Genomic DNA, 21,431 nt, shown 5'->3' with positions numbered 1-21,431 from the left:
ACCACTGGAAACACCTCGAGTAGTGCAAGTTCGCTGATATAGGCCAAAGGCTTACAGCTCGAGGAAAGGCGTTAAGCAGGTCCGAAAAGAGGCCGTAAACATTGCCCCAGAAGCAAGCCGCTCCGCCCGACATTGAGGGGGTAGAAAGATCGGGAGCCCCCCGCCGCTAGCAGGGCAGCGTTCAAGCACTCATCCGTAGTCGCGGTGTGGACATCTGCACTCATGCAATCTCTGCGGATAATTCGCCAGGCACAACCAACACAGTACCTGCAGTCCAAAAGAGCGCACGTTCCAAATTCGGCCACGTCTATTGTAAATGGTCCGACCGGGTCAAAGCCGCTTTTGACGCCCGGTGTTGATCACCCGGCAGCCGGCCCCAGCATCCACTCGAGGCCCCGGACTCGGGTCCGCTGCGGGCCGCAAACTTCAGTCGGACATTGCTCCCACTTGCAAAGAGTCGCAAGCCTCAGGATTACACCGCAGGACGCCTGGGCACTTCGGCTTCCACGTCGTGTCTTTTAAAAACAGGATCACCGGCAGGATAGTCACAAAGAAGGAGACGGTCTCCGGAGCCGAGGGACTACACGTCCGATCAGGTCGCCATCTTGGCTCCTACTCCATTGGCTTCCTATGTTGATGGACACAGGGCCTATAGAGTTTTTAGACCTACTGTTGATCGTTGTCCACTCTTCTCATTTGAAATTAATTCTCCTCAGTCATTCTGCCCCCGTGTGGCAGCCATTTTGTGTGGTTTCAAAATTTTCTTTTTGCAACACGAATAAAGGAGAATAATTTTTTGGTCTTGTGGAGAAATTTTCGCTAATAACTGACTTTATTTGATAATTGCTCATCAAAAAGCTGAGCTATTGCCACACACCTTTTGGATAGTACAACCCTCTCCTATTCATTGGTGGGCTGTGAGGTGCTTTATTCTCCCTTCCTGTCTACTGAAGATCTGGAGCTACTCTGTAATTTTCCATTAAACTCTACACATGGTCCCTTGTCATCCTCTTTACTTGTGGGTATTAACTGCGACCTTGGAATTTTACTTCCTCAAAACCCTTTTTATTGCTGCGCAGTGCACTCCGCCCTGCCATGGATTCTTCACACTCAAACAAGCCACATGGTCCTCCTGGGTCTGATTCTGGAAGTCGTAAGGATTCTGTTGCTACCACCAACAAGCGCGCCAAAAAAGACCCATCTTCTCCATCGAAATCACCTCTTCCTCTGACGTTAGAGGATATTATGGATGAACTAAGCCACATCAGATCTTTTATGACAGACACCACTGCTACACTTCAAAGATTTGAAGAGAAATGGTCCGGACTTGAGTCAAGACTTTCGGATGTGGAACAAAAAATAAGCGATGCACAGGATGTTGTTGCCAGAGTCGATACCCTCACTAAAGAAGTTTCTCAACTTAAGAAAACTACAGAAGACTTAGAAAATCACAACAGGCACAACAACCTACGTATTTACGGATTACCGGAAGGTTCTAAAGGCTCGGACATGATCTCCTTTTTGAAGTCTCAAGTTTTGCAGATTGAGTTCTCCCAAAACCTTTGGACCTTAGTATCCAAAGGGTGAACAGGTTGGGTCCTCAGAGTGCTTCTTCCTCGACAAGACCCAGAGGCTTTATCGCCTACTTCCTCCTTTATTCTGACCTCATTGCAATTCGTAACACTGCTAAGCAACACAAGCAGATGCTCTGGTCTGGTCACAAAGTATTTTTCAGTCAGGATATCTCCAAGCCAACCGCCAACAGACTTAAAGAAATTCTCGACCTCACACCTTCTTTGCGATCCATGAATGCCCGTTATGGTCTTATCCTTCCATGCTTTTTCAAAGTGACTTATGAAGACAGAACTTTTATGTTTGATGCTCCAGCCACCTTCGGAAGTTCATTCATTATTACAAGGGAGAAGCTATGGAGTTGAGCAAGCCTTAACTGTTTTCATGCTTGTTCTCTTCTCTGTATTGTAGGTCCTCCATGTGCAGTTCCCGACGCAAATGTTCTTACCCATGTTCCCCTTATGTTTTGTCATATTTGACTTGCGCCGTTACATTGTCTTCCCAATGTCTGTTAAGTTCCCATCCAATTTGTTTCATATGTTTGCCACTTTGTCCTTATCTCTGACTTTTTCCTTTTTATTCCAATAGTAAACTTTTCGTTCCTCTGTGTCCTCCCCCCTTTTTGGAGTGGCTGTCTTGCTTATTTCCCCCCTCCCTCATTATTGTTCTACTTGTCTTTGATCATAACGACTACTAAAGCCTTCTGGCTTTTCGTAATTCTTTCTTTCCTTGCTCTTTCTGGGTGACTATGCTTCCCTCTTCATCTCCTCTTTTTTTCTCTTTGTTTTTCCTCTCTCCTCGCCTCTGCTTTTTTCTCTATTTTCCACTATATCTCTTTTTTCCATTTTACATTTATGGTACTTCATTGTTCTCTTACTCCTTTTTTTTATGGACACATCAAATGATTAGTTCTATTTTCCTTGCTCTTTGTTCTCTCCTATTCTTCATTGCCTTTCAGTTTCTACATATTTTTGTCTTCTTCTTCTTTAACTTTCTTTTACTTTCATGCTTATTTTGACTTAAATCTTATCGATGACTGGCTTTTGTGTAATTTCATGGAATGTTAAAGGTATTCATAATCCTGTTAAAAAACAGCGAGTTTTGTCTCACCTCGCAAAATGGAAATGTCATATAGCATTATTACAAGAAACACACTTCAAGTTTCTAGATCTGTCTTCACTGCACAAACAGTGGGTAGGAGGGATTTCCTTCTCCCGGGCAGTGAACAATAAGAATGGGGTTGTTATTTTATTTCATAAATCTTTAAATGTTCAGTTACAAAATGAATTTCAATATACTAATGGTAGATGGTTGTTTTTGAATGCTAAAGTTAATAATACTCAACTCTCTTTTTGTAATGTTTATTGGCCGAATGGCATGGATTTGACTTTTTGGAATTATTTTTCTACTCTCCTCTCTTCCTATGTTGCAGATAATTTGATTGTGGGTGGGGATTGTAACCAATTTATGGACCTCTTCCTAGACCGGAAATCTCAAACTAAATACATTCCTAACAAGATGCAGAAATATTTTCACAAGGCTATTACCTGTAGAGGACTGGTTTATTCATGGAGAACCTATCACCCTGACATTTTAGAATATTCATTTTTTTCTCCCGTTCATAGATCTCACTCCTGCATAGATTATATTTTTCTCACCCAAAATGCTCTTCAATTTATGAATAATTCAGAGATTGGCTCCATTCATATTTCAGATAGCGCGCTCATAATTTTAGATATGGATTATCCTTCACCTTCCCCTACATCCCGATGCTGGCGTTTTAGAAACTCCCTTCTCCTGGATTCCAAATTAGTTTAAACAATTCACGCTTTTTAAACCGTAATTGTTTCACAATAATCTCTCCTCTGCTTCTCATTATCATTTTATTTGAGATACCTTCAAAGCTACTGCCAGGGGCTTCATAATCAACTTTTTTTCCCAGAAAAAAAGAAAGCTCTTTTGGATTCAACCCTTATCCTAAAACAAATCAAAGTTCTTGAGCATTAATACTTCACTTCCAATTGTTCTGACACTTTGCCAACTCTTATCAAAGCAAAAATGCAATATAACAAACAATCTTGGGATTCTGCTTGTAAAAATCTCCTTAAATTCAATGCAAAAATGTATGGTGGTCGGAATAAGGCAGGTAGAACCTTTGCCAATTACCTTAAAATCAAAAAATAAAAATTAAAAATGTGGTTATCACAGATAACTCTGGAGTTCGGCATATTACAGATGCTAAGATTCTTGACTGCTTCACTCAATATTATACCTCTCTTTATACTCCAGAGTCCACCCCTTCTTCTGAACATATTGATTCCTTTTTTCAAACTATCCCTAAACCTTCTCATGATTTCGTCGACCTTGCATCTTTGGATGGTCCCATCTTGGAGCAGGAAATTATTAATTCTATTAACCTATTACAGAAAGAAAAATCCCCTGGCCCGGACAGTTTTACTGTCTGATTTATTCTAGATTTTAAACAACTTTTAGTTCCTCAATTATTCTCATTGATAAGTCATTTTCTTACTACCAGTGAGTCATAAGGATCTTTCACTCAGACAATGTTATGTTTGATCCCTAAAAAAGATAAAGACCCATCCCTTTGCAAAACATATAGGCCCATTTCCCTCATTAACACAGAATTGTAAAATCTTTACTAAAATACTTGCCCTTTAAATTAATAAAGTAATCCCAGACCTCATCAATATTTACCAATCAGGGTTCCTCAAAGGTTGATCCATCACAGATAATTCGAGAACCTTTACTCAATATTATTCACCTTGCATCTAAGATAGATTTACTCGTTGCTGACAGTATATTAGATGCTGAGAAAGCATTTGAGAGGGTCAATTGGGAATTTATTTTTGGTGCATTGAGACGGCTCGGCTTCAGTCCCTTTATTATTAAATACATTCAATTTTTATACTCAGCCCTCTCTACTTCCATTTGGGTAAATGGCTGTCAGTCTAGTTATTTTCCACTCCTTAGAGCCAAAAGGCAAGGCTGCCCTCTTTCCCAACTTATACTCATTCTTGCTTTAGAACCCTTCTTAGAGAAACTTAGAAGTTCTATACATTATACAGATCTCCAATTTAAAAACATCGGCATTGCTGGTGACCTTTTGTTATATATCTCCAATCTGTCTACTTCCCTACCGGCTCTTTTTTCTTTATTACAAGAGTATTCGTTAGTTTCAGGCTATAGATTGAAGATTGATAAATCTGAAGTTCTACCTTTAAATAAATACTGCCTATCGCTTATGTTTCACAACTCTAGTTTTGAATGGAATCCCAAAAGATTCAAATACTTAGGCCTTCCATATGCTAATAGCATTAGGGAAACTAATAAAATCAAGCTTGAGGTTATACTCAAAAAGGTCTCTGTCCTTATTGAGAGCTGGTCCCCTATTTTGTTTCCTGGTGGGGTAGACTGGCCACAATTAAAATGATGCTCCTTCCAATTATTAATTTTTATCTTTCAATGCTCCCAGTTTCCCTCCGGCTCACCTTTTCTAGGACCCTTAATCGGTCCCTAACCAAATTCTTGTGGTATAATCTTAACACTAGAATTTCACTTTCTCTTCTTCAACAATCCAAAGATTTAGGTGAGTCAATTTTCCCAATCTCAGACGTTACCATTCTGCATTCACCTTGAAACAAATATGGACTTTTTTAACTGAATCTCCTCACACTCCTTAAATGGCTTGGAGTTTGTTAGAATAAGCTCAACTCACACCTTTTTCATTTATTACAGCTAATCGCTTCTCTCAACCCGTAAGCATTTTTCCACACCCACTTGTATTCATTCCAAAGCACTTGCATCCTCGCTGCTTCAAACTCATTTTTCCTCTGCTGATCAATTCTCTCTCACTCCAATCTGGTATAATGAAAAAATGTAAATCAATAATAGAGCATTATTCTGGAAGGAATGGATTGATAAAGGCATCATTACTCTAGACATCTGTTGAAGGACGGATCCCCTTGGGACTTTTCAGACATTTGTGAATCTTTTGGCATCTCCACCACCCATGCCACTCAGTATCCTTTAATTAAGGCTTCCCTGATCCATCTCCTTTCCCAGGATTATTCCTCTAATACACCTGACCAGGCCTCCTCCTCCCCACTTGATTTTTCTACCCAACCCAAAGCATCTGTTATTTACAAAATGCTATCCCGTTCTCTGGATGTTAGAACTAAATCCAACTTAGAACTCTTATGGGAGAAAGATTTGGACCAAGGTTTCTCGTTTCAAACATGGGATTCTATTTGGTAAAAAATACACACTTCTTCACGTTCAGCTAGCACTACGCAGACTTTATATTATTTTTACAACAGACTTTTTTTCACTCCTAGTGAATTGCACAAGTTGAAGATGCTAGACTCCAAAAAATGCTGGTCTTGCTCTCATGAGAATAATGATTTCCTTCATATGTTTTTCCATTGCCCTTTGGTTAAGTCCTTCTAGTCTCGTATCTGGTCGAAATGTAATGAAATTGTATCTACAAGGTTTTCTTTTGAAATTGTACATGTGTTTTTGGGTAGTTCTTCGCCTATCTGGGATGTTCAGAGTAATGTGGGTAAATTTATAGACTTGTTTTTTGCTATTTCCTTTCAGATCATCACCACCAATTGGAAGAACACCTCAAAAATGTCATATCAAGCTTGGTGGAACTTGCTATGTCTTCATCATAAGCTTGATCGTGCCCATGCCACTTCATTACCTCTATTGATCAGAAAAGTCTTGTTGTGGTCACCACTAACCTCTTTTATTTCTAGAATTGCTACATGATTTCACTCATTTTTATTGTACCATTGTTATCTTATATCACCTCATAATACTTATGTTCTTTATAATTATTTATTACTGTTTTAACTTCTGATTTATTTCCCCTACCTCTCTCTTAGGAAATGGTATAAATACCATTCCCCCAAGGACATGGTTGCTCTGCCTTATTTGGAAGTGAGAGAATGAGCGTTTCACGTGGTAAAGCCTCAGCTAGTTGCATTTTAGCAACCCCTTAACTAGTGGTCCTACCGCCATTGTACTGCTGGGTTCACAGAGTCAGAAGACCATTGACACTATGTTGCATTCTAGTTCTTGTCTTATCAAGACTATGTTATTATTCTGTTCTGCATTATTACTTCTGTATTCTGTGTGCATGCTTTCACGTTGTGCATCTTTCAAGCATTGTTCTACGTTCTGGGTATCACACTGAAAATGTGGGAATCCTTGCCAAAGGAAATCCATCTGATTCCATCTACCGCCTCCTTTAAAATAGCAGTGAAAATATTTCATATGAACAAATGGTTGGCCTAAAATTAAAATTATACCCTTTATCGATTGATCTTACCCTGTATATTCTCATTTATTGATCACGACTACTATCCTATTGATATCGTAGGGAGGTCCTGTCCCTCAATTTCTTATTCTGATTGTATTTATATTCTATCTGTGTTTATTCATGTGTCCTTACCTGCTTCTCACTCCTACCCCCTGTAAAATACACTGATACCCTCACGGGTCATGCTTGCGCTATATAAAACTTTATAAATTAATAAAATTAATGAATTTGTTCTAGGTTCTTACTTGTAAGATCAGTTGTCTGCCAAGTAGTTTGATACTGAACCTTAGAGCTGGAAGGACACTGGCTGGTGAGATCTACATCTTGAGAAATAAAGCTGATTTCGTACTGCCTTCTGTATTGATTATTTTTTCCTTTTTTTTTATCCTCATCTCATCAATAAACATCTGCAATTCTCAAGGCAAAGCCGTAAATTCGTACCTAAGCGCCCAACGGCTGCTCCATATGCTTAGGCCACACCAGACCCACCCCCTTCGTTGGAGGCATGGTTTAATTATAGGACCAGGTTGTTCCAGGACAGAACTATAGCAAACGCAGCTCCCTACCCCAAGAGATTGAGGCCTGCCAGATGTTCTCCCTGTTTCTCCCTCCTGGTCTGTGCTGCAGCAAATGCAGATTTTAACCAATCATCACATGATGAGGGCAGCTGGTCTTTCCACTTCTTACAAACCTCTCTTCGAGTTATTAATATCAAATATAACAAAAGACCTCTATGTACCAGCTGGAAATACTTCACAAGGATTCCATCATCCCCAAATATTACCAATGATGGATTGGCCTTAATTTCAAGTTTAAAAATGCCACTTAAAACGTCCTCCACCTTCCTCCAGAAAGATCTAAGATCAGGACAGTCATAAAAGATGTGGATGTCATCGGCGTTGAGAAAGTTACACCTCGGAAATTTGGGGGCAGATAATGGTGCAAACTTAGCGATCTTTGCCGGGGTGTAGTAAAGCCTATTAATGACAAAGAAATAATTCTTTTTTAGACTACCGGGTTTTACAAATTTATACAAAAGCTTCATGGATGGTTCATACAAATCTTCAGACACAGGCTCACGAGCCGACTGGTTCGACACTATATACTGCGGGAGAAGCTCCAGATCTTTCATCACCATAAACTTCTTATACCACAAGGAAACCTCCTTTCTTTTGACACATACTTGTTGTAGTAATCGCTCTATCTTCCAATTTCCTTGTATATCCTCCTGTTCTGATGCATACCAGGAGATTGATTGTAAGTATTTGAATGTAGAAAAGCTGCTACCTTCTTTAGCTCTTAATACCTCCCATGGGTACACACCTTAGGCCGACACAAGCTCTGACCAGATAGTAATCCCCGCCCTTTTAATTGTGGTTGCAAGGTTATCCCTCAAACATAACGGAGTCCCTGGGGAACACCAGATTGGAGCTAATTACGAGTAATACCGTATACCCCATCTACATCTAACCTTGTGCTAAACAATAAGGGCTGCCTAAGAACTTTAAGCCAAACCTTTTTGAAGAACCTAGGTGCTCCGAATTTGTACAAAAAGGCTTCCCCTTCACCACCCCCTCTGACCTCGCCATTTCCCCCAGTAATCTCCCCCAAGATATCTCTACTGATTTTACAAGTAGCATCCTGATGTTTTAAATTGAAATGCAACTGAGTACCAACTAATATCTGGTAAGGCTAATCCTCCCTTGGTGAGCCTACATCTTAGCTTTTTCCAAGACAGCCTTGCCCCCTTATTAGCCCACACAAAACTCCAGATCTTACTCTGGATTCTACATATATCTTTACTGGGGAATTCAAGGGGGATGGCATTAACCAGGTAGTGCAACTTGGGCAAGATTTTCACCAAGTCGACCCTCCCATAGATTGTCAATGGGAGATTTTTCCATCTTGCAAATGTGCAATCCACTTCTTTTATGATCTATTTCAAGTTAATCTGGGGGATTTTACCCAGATCCTTATCAACGGTGAAAACCCAGATATTTAAACTCTTTACTCATAGTGCCATCCCAGCCATCGATGTTCCAGCACATCACCTCGGTATTGGTGATGTTAGCCAAGTATCCAGATAGTGAACCAAATTCTACTAACAGGGCCTCAGCCTTTGGAATAACCGCCCCGGGATTATCCGTGTATAGCAACAAATCAACAGCCAACTTACTACAATATTGCTGAGATTTGAAAGGGGAGATTGCATCTTCTAAACTTATAGCTTTGCTAATGGCTCTATATCGATGTTAAAGAGCAAGGGGGAGATAGGACAACCCTGTCTGGTTCCTCTATGAATGTTAAAACTAAAAGTTAGCATACAATTTAACAGAATTTTAGCAGAGGCACCTTGATAACAGTTTATTAAGGTTTGAAAAAAGATAGGGCCGAAACCCATCACCCTAAGTAATTCCCATAGATATACCCAACAGACTCTTTCAAATGCCTTAGCCGCATCAAATGCCACTACGGCAAAGGGATACGCTTGGCCTATTGCCAGATCGATGTTTACAATTAGCTGCTGGGTCTGCTTCTGAATATATCTTCCTGTGATAAACCCTTTTTGATCCGGATTTATCAACTGAGGGGCCAACATGACCAATCTCCCTGCAAGAATGCTCATAAAGATTTTCTAATCTGCATTTAACAGAGAGATAGGTCGGTAGGAATCTGCTTTTTAGGGATCCTTCCCAGGTTTTAAGATTAAAACGATAGTTGCTTCTTTCCAGGAATTCGGGACGGGACCTCCCACTTTATACACTGTGTTAAATAAGATAGCCATTATCGGGACCACTTCCACAATGAGTAATTTGTAAATCTCACTCGGAAACATGTCCGTACCAGCTGCCTTGTTGCTTTTACATTTTCTTATTTGTTCTCTAATTTCCTTCTCAGTGATTGGGGCATATAAACAACCACATCCTTCGTTGGTTAACATTGGTAGAGATTTGTTCTTCAACCAACTTTGAAGCATATCAATATTGGGCAAAATCTCTTCCTGGTACAGTTCTGCAAATAAAGAGAGAAGGCAGGCTTGCATATCCTCCAAGCATGGGCAAAATTTAGGATTTCGCGTTCCGCAAATTCGCGGTTTTCCCTGCGAAATCGCAAAAAAATCAGCGAATTGGCAAATGTTCCCGCGAAATCGCGGATTTTTTTGCCATTTGCCCTGGAGTACTTTCTACTGGCTAATCCAGTAAGTGCTCTCTCATTGGGTAAATGTATAGTGCTTTTACTACACTGCAGCTGCGTAAAGGACCAGAAGATGTGTCTCCAGTGACCATGTGTGCCTGTAAAAGATGCGCCATGGTGCTGGGTATTAACAACGTGACGCATCTGAGAGATGCGTCACGTTGTAAAGCCCTGCGCCATCAGGAGGCGTTCCGGTGCAGGGGAGGGCGTTCCTGCGCAGGAACGCCTCCTAAAAGTGGCTGAGTGAAATCTACAAGATTTCACTCAGTAACTTTTAGACCAATGCTGCGTCAAAACCCTGCGCCTGCTTGAAGCAGGCGCAAGGCTTGACACAGCATTGGGGAGATAGGCCCCTCCAGAGCATTGCTGGAGCTGAGTCGCGCTTGCGACGCAGCTCCAGCAATGCGCTGCTTTTACGGCACAGATGCGTAACGCATCTGTGCCTTTTTTGCCACATGGTGGTCCGGATTGTGAATGCGGCGCACCATGGATGGTGGAGCTGCGGCGCACAATAACTGGCGCATCCCTGGGGATGCGCCAGTTATTGTAAATCTGCCCCTGTACATTTAGCCAATGAGTGAGCACTTACTGATTAGACAGTAGAAAGTACTCCAGTTGAGTAGAGGTATTGCACAAAACGGTGACATCTTCGTGGACAAACAGGCTGGGCGGGATTCATTCTGCCCCCTGTTAGACTCGTTTTTTTGTGCCCTTCTGCCCTCTGTTAGACTCGTTTTTTGTGCCCTTCTGCCCTCTGTTATTCCCTTGTTTTTCTGCCCTTCTGCCCTCTGTTAGACTCGCTTTTTGTGCCCTTCTGCCCTCTGTTAGACTCGTTTTTGTGCCTTTCTGCCCTCTGTTAGACTCGTTTTTCCCTTGTTTTTCTGCCCTTCTGTCCTCTGTTAGACTGGTTTTTGTTCCCTTCTGCCCTCTGTTAGACTCGTTTTTCCCTTGTTTTTCTGCCCTTCTGCCCTTTGTTAGACTGCTTTTTGTGCCTTTCTACCCTCTGCATCACCACAGCACCACTCAGCACCACCACAGCATCACTCAGCACCACCACAGCATCACTCAGCACCACCACAGCATCACTCAGCACCACCACAGCATCACTCAGCACCACCACAGCATCACTCAGCGCCACCACATTATCACTCAGCACCACCACAGCACCACTCAGCACCACCACAGCATCACTCAGCACCACCACATTATCACTCAGCACCACCACAGCACCACGCAGCATGCCCACAGCATCACTCAGCACCACCACAGCATCACTCAGCACCACCACAGCACCACTCAGCACCACCACAGCACCACTCAGCGCCACCACAGCATCACTCAGCCCCACCACATTATCACTCAGCACCAGCACAGCACCACTCAGCACCACCACAGCATCACTCAGCACCACCACAGCATCACTCAGCACCACCACAGCATCACTCAGCACCACCACAGCATCACTCAGCACCACCACGTTATCACTCAGCACCACCACAGCATCACTCAGCACCACCACAGCATCACTCAGCACCACCACAGCACCACTCCAGCAACACTCAGCACCATCCCAGTATCACTCAGCACCACCACAGCACCACTCAGCATCAACACAGCACCACTCAGCACCACCACAGCACCACTCAGCACCACCCCAGCATTAATCTGAGCAACCATTCAACAACAACTGGTTCAAATATGTTCTCTTAATGTTTCAAGCTTTATTACAAATGTCACAAAAAGATGTTAATATTTCACTTCTGTTCTTGGATTTTCGTCACAATAAAATACACTGAACATAATCTTCACAAAAGTTATTAACAAAAGTTTAAGCTATTGCCATTATAAATTAAAATCACTTTTATTTAAGTATTAATTATTTAAGAAAATTAAAAGCCATTGTAATTTGTAATATCAATACATCTAAGTCACGTAAATACAAAACATGTTGCATTACAAATGCTATAGGTGTCACATTTGCGAAAGTTATAACTATTGGCATTGTAAATGACAAAGCTATTAATTTAGCTATTTTCAAAACCAACACATAAATAAAAAAATTGTCATTTACAAGACCAATAGCTCAAACTTTCCTAATGCGAGACATATTGCATTGCAAATGCTTGTTTTTATATCTGTCAGTGCTTCCTGTTGAGGTTTAATTTTTGTGACAGGTGCCTCATTGCCTACTTGTAACTATTCTCTGACCCTGCCTCAAGGGTCAGAGCAGGGTCAGAGAATAGTTGCAAGTAGGCAACGAGGCGCCAGGAAGCACTTACAGGCTTACAGCAGCAGGTGCCCAAGTTGAAGTTAATTTTTTTGTAACCCTTTTGTAGAAGGTTACAAAAAATTAGCTTCAACTTTTGCACCTGCTGCTGTAACCCTGTAAGTGCTTGGCTGAAAATTTGTCCCGCTGATTCGCGGATTTTACTGCGATTTCGCGAGATTCGCGGATTGCGAAATCGCGGAAAATACGCAAATTCCGCGAGCGGAATGAATTTTCAGACCATGCTTAATATCCTCCACACTACTTGACTTATCCTCGCTATCGTTTATTATCAATTCATTAATGTTGTTTTTTGTGCATTCTACTCTTGCTTTCCAGGTCAAGAGTGCACCTGCCTTCTCACCATACTCAAAGTTTTGCATATTTTTTATGATCCACTGTGCCCTACATGTATTATCTAACTTCCCTCTATAATCCTGGTGTGCATCCTTCAAGCACCTGTTAAGCTGAGAAACCCTTTCAGCACTCCCGTGACAGATCCGAGACAGCTCCTTCTCCAATGAAATAATTTTCTCCTCCAGGGTCTGTAGCTCCTGGGCACCTGCCCTATTCTTATAGCAGATAAGACTATGTAGGACACCCCAGGTGTTAGCTTTAAAGCCATCCCAGACATAGTCCAAGGATGTAGATCCAATATTATCACCAAAATAGTCTACAGTGGCTGATTTAAGTGCCCTTGCTATATCAACGTCTGCCAACATGAACCTTTTAAGTGTCAATCACGGGGGATAGGTTTGGCCTTTTCCCAACATAGGAAAACAATATCGGGGCATGGTCAGAAACATAACTAGGCAGGAACGTAATACTGGTAATATTGACCACGCTTGGCCTATCTGATAGTACATAATCTAATCTAGAAGATTGGCCTTGTTTCTTGCTGTGAAATGTAAACCCTTGTTTATTGCCCATTTTTGCCCACCAAACATCCACCAAATCTAAATCATGTAACATATTTTTCAATGCTCTTCGTACCTGAGGAGCCCCCACACAAAGTGACTCTGATTTGATCTATCTTTCATAGGGTCAGGAAGGACATTAAAATCACCTCCAATTAATACTGGCGATACTATTTCAAGCATGTTTAATTGTAGTGTACAAATATGCATCGGGTCATCACTGTTGGGATCATAATAGGAGGTGCATGCAAGCTCAAAACTTCCAAAATTCAAGAAAGCCACTAACCACCTCCCTGACTGATTGGACTGGATAGATTTGATGGAACATCCTGTTACCCGTTTTATCAAAATGGCGACCCCCTTGCTGTGCACTCTCTATTTAGAAGAACAAAAATATTCAACCCAGGGAAATTTAGGGAAAATAGCTGTACTTTCTTCATAACTTAAATGTGTCTCCTGAATAAGACAGACCTGAGCAGGGGAAAATTCTAGATATTTCATGACCAGCCATTGTCTACGAGGACACCTTAACCCATTAACATTCCAGGTATTTAATTTAACCTCGTTACTCATGGGAAAAGGCCTTGCCATCTAAGAGTAAAACCCATATCCACTATAACAGCCGCTTTATCATGTGAGATTGAGGATATATATTTTTTTCCCCACTGCTCCCAACCCAGTGCAAGCTTCCACCACCCCTCTCACTCCCAGTGTGACCTCCGTCCCTCTGGGAAATCTTCCCATCAATTAGGCCACTGCCTATTTGGCCTCTGTCCCATGGGTCTTAGAAAAATAAGTATCTTAACAATCAATCATAGGTCTCTTTGACAGGGCACCCCCTTGCTTCCCCCATCAATCTTTCACTCTCTCCTATCCATGGTTAAACACCTCCTTTAATTTTTTCTATGAGCAAATCGGCATCTTCAACTAAGCGAAACATATACATATGATTGTTTCACATAACACGCAAAGATGCTGGGAACTTCCATTGAGCTCTAGCCCCCAATTTGTTCAAAGTCTCCATTCTTTTGCCCAATTACCATTGTTTTGTTACAGAGCTATGCGAGACATCCGATCTTATGAAAAAAGAGAACAATCTAGAAAAGGCTGTTAAAGATATACTGCCCTCCTTTAAGGCTGAGGAGAGAATTGCTTCTTTGACAGTGTACATTAATTAACATTTTCCTTGGCTTTTGCTTAGCCGGGTTCCTTTAAATGGATTGCGATGCACCATTTGTATCTCCCGGGCAAGATCTAGATTAGGGGATTTTTTTATCACAGTTTCTTTTAGCAGAGAGATTACAAAGCCTCTTATATCCGCACCTTCGATTGCTTCCGGTACATTGATAAGTATCAAATTATTCATCCTAGAGTGGTTCTCAAGACGCTCATGGTCTTGCTTCAGTTCTTTATTCTGATTTGCTCATTTTGTCATCTCTGTTGTTGACAAATGGAGTGCCTCCTTAATTTCTGTAGCTCCAGTTCTAATGCATCTGTTCTCAAAGAGACCTCCTCCAATGTTGGTGCTAGCACCACACAGGAGGCTTGAATTGCTGCTGATTGGTCTCAGATACTGTGAACCTATTTCTCTTTTCATCCTTCAAAGATAATAACATTTCTGCCAGGGAGCCAGAGGAGCCCGCTGTACCTGAATTGTCTGAAACAAACAGAGGATCAACACTCACCCAGGGAGAATCTTGTTGACCTTCACAAGTCTCACTCGGCTCAAAAACAGTAAGCCTGTTTGAGAGACCAACTGCGGGGTGAATAACAAAATTAGAGTTGGAAACTCCTGATGGACCAGAACTCTCAGCGCCCATTACTGGATCTCCCAGAACACCCAGGTTGCTAGGAATGTCCGGGGATTGCATGACTACTTGCGGAAGATCTGGACTGCCGAGAAAGCTGGGTTGTGCAGGGTTTAATAAGACGAAAGACTGCAGCCTGCCGGGAGCACCCTTATCTAGAGCTTTATCTGGAGCCAATATCATAGAAGAGAACATAGATAAAACATTATAGAATGATTTTAGGGAAGGTGTTGAGGACACTATTCTCTTACCCTTGCCTCTACCCTTTCCTCTTCCTTTAAGCCCAGCTGCGGAATCAGTGCAAGCTCCTTTGAGCTTAGCTTGCTTATCTGATACACGCACTTCCACTACTGGTGAGGAGACACTCGGGGGAAGGGAAATCTAAGGGGTATCAATAATACCTTGTGCCCGCACTGCCCTATCATGCAGCATATATCTGCAGGCTTTCGAGGAGGGTAAATCAGATTGCTGCTCACTTGCCTCCTGTTCACTTGCTTCACTTGTTTCCATGCAGTAAAAAGGCTCAAAGACTCTGCTGAGAACTTAAATGGGCAGAAGACGGGAAATCACTCAATGCCCCTTACAGGAAAATATAGGATTAATGTCCCACAAAAGTCCAAAGCAGCTCTTACCTTCTTGCTGGGTACAAGCCACCAAATACTTGCTACAAGGACCTACTTGTATGCTTGACCCCCCTAGCAGGATGCTGCCAACTCCACTTCCATTACAGGGAGTCAGACTGGAAGAATCCCCAGTGCTGACTCTACCATCAGAGACACGGACCTGGAAGCAGGAAACACCGCTGCGCCTCCACTCCCGAGCTGCACCTTCCCACCGGGATGCCTGAAGCCCCGGCAGAGTCCCACGAAGCTCCGGGGCCATACGTGGTCAAAAATGGATGAAAAAAACGCCTGCAGGAGAGGGACAAGCACCTTGGAATCGGGAACACAAGAGGGTAAAAAATGAGCACTATTTTTCAAATATATTCAGGGAAGACCGGAGGAGTCCCTGCTTGAGTCCAGGTGAAACCCATGGGAGCAGGAGCCACGACCCTCTAGCTTGCTGCCACCATGTTTCCCCCTTATTGATTATTGAAGAACAAGCTCTACACACTACTATTATTTTCCTTTTCTGAGCCATCATGAAAGTAGCTGCAAAGAGAAAAAAGAAATAAAATGGCCATAAACTTTGGCTTTTTTGTTTTTAGAATCAAAGTCAGGTTAATTTAGCCGTTCTTGGCTAAATTAGTGGTGGTTCTACCTTTGCGCATAACTGGCTTCACTGATAGTTCTTGGGGTAACGGTGGAAGGGACTCTGTTTGCCTGGGTATAGACTCTACTAGCCTGGGAGCAGATACAGGGGTTGAGGCTTGGGAGGTAGATGCCTTGGGTACTGGGCAAAAGATGTCTAGCGTTAGAAAAAATGCCTCTCCGTCAACTCTATTTCGGATGTTACCACCACAATAGCCCTCTGAAACATCCTATCCATTGAGGTTGGGGGCATGGGAGAGGAAATGCGCACTCGGGATGCTTTGTTACACACGCGTGCTTACCCATTTCTCAATCGAACAGAGCATATGGCCTCAGCCCTAAATTAAGATAAGTACAGCAGGGTAAAAGTTAGAAAAAAAATCTGTAATTTTGCCTGGAGAAAAAGATACAATCAAAAAAGTTGTTTATGAAAAACACAAATACATGTTTAAAAAAGAGAGAGTTAAACAGTCAATAATTACTGTGAAAATGTCTCAGGCGCAGCCCAGGTATTACAGTACAAAGATGGCTTACGAGTTAGTAAGTTACAGATCCCTGGTTCCACCACCGGCTCCTGGTGGTAAGTCTGGGAGGATTATTGGCGACTACACAATACAGTAGAATAGTATTGGAAGATGAAGAAAGTCAATTTAATAGTCCAGGAAAAAGTCTTACCAGAGTGGCTGTCCCGACCAATCAAAACCAAGGAGGGTGGTGCTGCCCTGCCTCTTCCTGTAAATGACGGGCAAGGACGGGCCCGCACTTGGCCCAGGCTTCACCCGGTTGCTGCCTTTTTTGGATTTTAAACCCGCTCCTTCTCGTGCTGACGATGACAATAGCCGCGCATTGGAGCGGGGTGCAGCCTGGGGCAGTGAGTCCTGGCCCCCTGGACCTAACAACAAAGCTGGCGTGCCGATGTGCATACGGGCGACCCGCACTGCAGGAGCCCGCTTTGGATTTTAAACCTGTACCTCCTGGAGCTGACGATAATGTTGGGCGTGCGTATGAGCACAGTGCAGCCTGGGGCAGTGAGTCCTTGCCCCCTGGAACCAACAACAAAGCTGGTGTGCTGGTGTGCAGATGGGCGTCCCACGCTGCGGGAGCCCGCTTTGGATTTTAAACCCACGCCTACTGGGGCTGATGATGATGCTTGGCACGTGTAGGAGCGTGGTGCAGCCGGGGGCAGTGAGTCCTGGCCCCCTGGACACAACAACAAAGCTGGCGTGCCGGTGTGCAGATTCATTGTAGAGGTACAGTCAAATATATCTGATGGAGCGCCTACTGTATCCTCATCCATGAAGGGGATGTGTGTATGGAGAGCAGGGGATAGCCTTGGAATGGGTATTATCAGAGCAGACTGTCACAGCTTTTAATGAGGGTGGGGCATGCTTCAGTAGGGGTTATGGATGGCTATGTTGTTGAGTTGCATACTGGACTGCTATGTGGTGTTGCTGCTATTGGAATGGGGACCGTTGTGTTTCTACATGGTCAGCTAGGGTATATCTCTAAAAGGAGTGTGCAGTAGCCACTGTTGTCATGGAAGTACTGTCCAATGTGAGTATGGAACAGGCATGTTCACTGCTAGGTCTTCTGGGGCGTTGAGATGTGTTTCATCTGTTCCGTTATCCAGATGTCAGTGAAAACTGTAATGTGAGTGCAGCCAGAGAAGAGTATGGAGCTCATCTCTTTGCAGGACTCGGGGAACACTGTTGCCTGTGTAGGTGAACATAGTTGATTGGTGCTACATGATATTGCATGGATTCCTGCTCAGCTAAACATTAGCAGGCCTGCATATCACAGATGAATGGTGCATAATTTGGGTGCACAGTCACGTATGAATCTCATGAGAGACTCCTCTGCGGATCAAAGAGGGTCATTCAGTGGGTGCATTTGCTGTTTAGCAGCCCTGCAACTCTTTCTCCATCTGTCTCCTGCAAGATCAGATTAATTCTGGAGATGGGTCACTGGGACCTCCTGTGCCAAGGCCTTGCATGTGCCATTGCCTCATACTTCATAAATTCTACACCAGATTCAGAAATAATTATACTTCATCATTATTCTCAGAGGACGGTTTGATTGAGGAGTGAAATGACTGGTGCCCCATTGCACAAATTATCCAATGCCTGTTGGTCTTGCCTGTGTACAAGTGATATAGATTCCTTCATGATTTATCCAAAGCTCATTATTGTAAATTTACAGAATTGTATATATTACATTAGGAATACTTGAAACATTAATTTGGTGGCCCGTCCTCCTTATGCACTTCTGTTATTGAGGAACGTGGTGTGGCTTAGCATGGGGTTAGTGATGGGTTCAGTGCCAAGCCTGCTAACTACCTTGGTTCTCTTCTGAAGTGCAGAGCCTCCAGAGGTCTGTTTAGTTACAAGTAGTGAAAAAGGCTTTGGGGATTTTCAAAGTAGTGTAAAGTCTGCCGAGCCCAATGAATCCTGCAGAACTGTATGTTGGTAAATCATGGTGTTTCTCTTTTAAGGGGTAAAATCAACAAGTTTAGCAAACATATTTCTTTCCAATGTTACATTTTTTCTTGAAACACCAGCAGACATTGGGTGCATTGGACCAATGCGTATCACTTATGCTAAGTCTTACTATGGTGCTGCTGAGTACTTGGGTAGCTCACATGCATGAAACATGACACTTAGGGCCTGATTACGACTTTGGTGGTCTGGTGCCCGGTCCGCCCGCCGCACCAAAGCCATGGTTGGGCCACCCCACCCAAATTACGAGTGTAGCTCGTGTCTGGCGGGCTTTTGTTTTGACGTTCCCATGGCGCGCCCTAAAAATGTCCACTGCAATGGGAATGTCAAAAACAGTTCCTGCATGGCATGGACTGGAAAGTCCATGATGTGCAGGAATTGGGGTGCATGCACACAATTCGGGGCATTTATTGTCCCCCCCTGCATTTTCCCCAGGATGCAGAGGCACAAGGGGACCTTGTAGGGCCCCTTTTGTTTCTTCTCCATCAGGGTTTTCATGCAGGAGCAACCGCCATGAAAGCCATGGCTGAGGAAACTCCTACAATACTTGACGGGACCACAGCTGTCGAGCCCAGGACCGGACTGGCCATAGCAGGCTCCAGGTGTTTTACCGGAATGCCATTTTTTGACACGTGGGGCCAGTTTTGTTACTGGGGGCTGGTTTTGCAGCAGTGCTGCAATATCAGCAAATCATCCCCCTGTAACAAAAGCGGCAGTGGTGCAGTGGTGCTTGACACTAGCACCACTGGGGTCGGAGCTTGTCAATACCTCCACCCCCCCCCACCCCCCCCCCCCGGGCCGGTCTAATTGAATTGCCAGGGCTGTTTTCTGTTCCCAGTCTGGCCGTGGTCACGCCAAGCATATTGATGTCTCCTGGCTGCCGCAACACTGCCATGGAACAACGGTTCCCTGGTGGCTGCAACGAGGCAATGGCGGTCCGACTGCTCTAAACATAATAGGGCAGTGGGGAGACCACTGCCGCTGTGCCCCTATGACTCTTGTGGCCTGTGCACTGCAATACTTGTAATCGGCCCCTTAGTGGTGTTGTTCAATTAAGCTCAGATTAGTTTGTTTAAAGTTTATAAAATATAAACATTCTGTGACATTCATGTATTGTGGCTTGGCCATTTTATTATAGTATAATAAAAAGAAGGTGGTTCTGGCTGTGTAGTTGAGAATGTCTGATGGTAGAGTTTTGTACTTCACCTGTGTACAGAAGAGGGTACATTTACATATCAATGTATTGGGTACAGCCTTATGAACAAAAGAGCATATCAGTTACTGCTATAGGCTCTCCTTAACACCTTTCATGAACATCTAAAAATGAAATTAATTTTGTAAATAATGTTAACATATAAATAGAAAGAACATACAACCGGTAAGCACCTTTCACTCTCAATGTTGCATTTGGGAGCAACTTTGTCCATCTCCTGCGTAGGTGGACCCCCCCAAAAATGGCCAAACAATTGACATGTGGGTGTGAGGTGTCTAACAAGGTTATTTACATTCCTCTATTTTCATCTAGGCTGCCAGTTCGATTGCCATTATTTCATCAATTACTGTAACTAATGAGAGAGCTAAACCCCTCTTGTTTACCGTAGTGCTGCATGAGAGCTAATATTTAGGCAATGGATACAATATATAGCATGTGTAGCACTCCTATAGAAAATACTTACTTACTTACCATACTTTAAATTAAACTTTATTTTCCAACCCATTGTTTAGAAGGGGAATTGAAGGGGTGTTCAAAATTCGAATAATTGTTTGTGTGTAATTGTGCAACATTTCAGGAAAATGTGTAAAATTATGCTTAATTAAGTGAAGTGCATGTCCGAATTTAGTACTACATTTTATCATGAAATGGGCACTGTCATTTCTATTTCAGAAGCAAGGACTCTCTTCACTGTCAAAAGGACATAGTTCCAAAGACTCAAGTCTGGGAACAACCGCAGCTTGGGTTCTGGTTGTTCGTATTCTAGTCATTCATGTTTCTTTCGCACGTTTACTCTGTAGCTTTGTCATGAACGCAGCACAATTACATGAGGTGTGTAATGGTGTAGTTTGAGGAATTCCGCACAACACGCGTAACAAAACATTCCCAAAACTACTCAAATTATGTCAGTCTAATAGAAATGTGTGCCGGACCTAGAGAATTGTCTATTTTATCGACTTCAAATCACATTAGAAACATGTATATGTATCGGGTTCTGTCTTCCATTTGACACAGATAGCATCTTCAACCTTTTTTCTCTTTTAACTGGAGAACTTCTACAGGCAAAAATAGGAACCGGCCCAAGCGGAAACGTCACACAGAACCGACCGGATTCGCCCACAGATCTAAAGGGGCTTATTTACATGGCCCTCGCGCCACCGGAGCGTCGCTCGTAAACACGCCCATGGCGTTCCTTTGGTGATATTCCAGCTTGCTATTTTACAAGTCTACTGATAGCTTAGAAGCATTGTACTTTATTTGAGAACAAAGTGAAAACATTTATGCTTCCATCCCCCTCAATATTTTCTTCCGCATATTGTAAAACGATTTCTGTTTTTAATAGTGTTGCAAATCTGGATATTTTGTAGGCAT

This window comes from Lissotriton vulgaris, chromosome 3_1 (assembly GCF_964263255.1).
Source record: "Lissotriton vulgaris chromosome 3_1, aLisVul1.2, whole genome shotgun sequence".
Lineage (NCBI taxonomy): Eukaryota > Metazoa > Chordata > Amphibia > Caudata > Salamandridae > Lissotriton > Lissotriton vulgaris.
Note: the sequence above shows the minus strand (reverse complement) of the source record.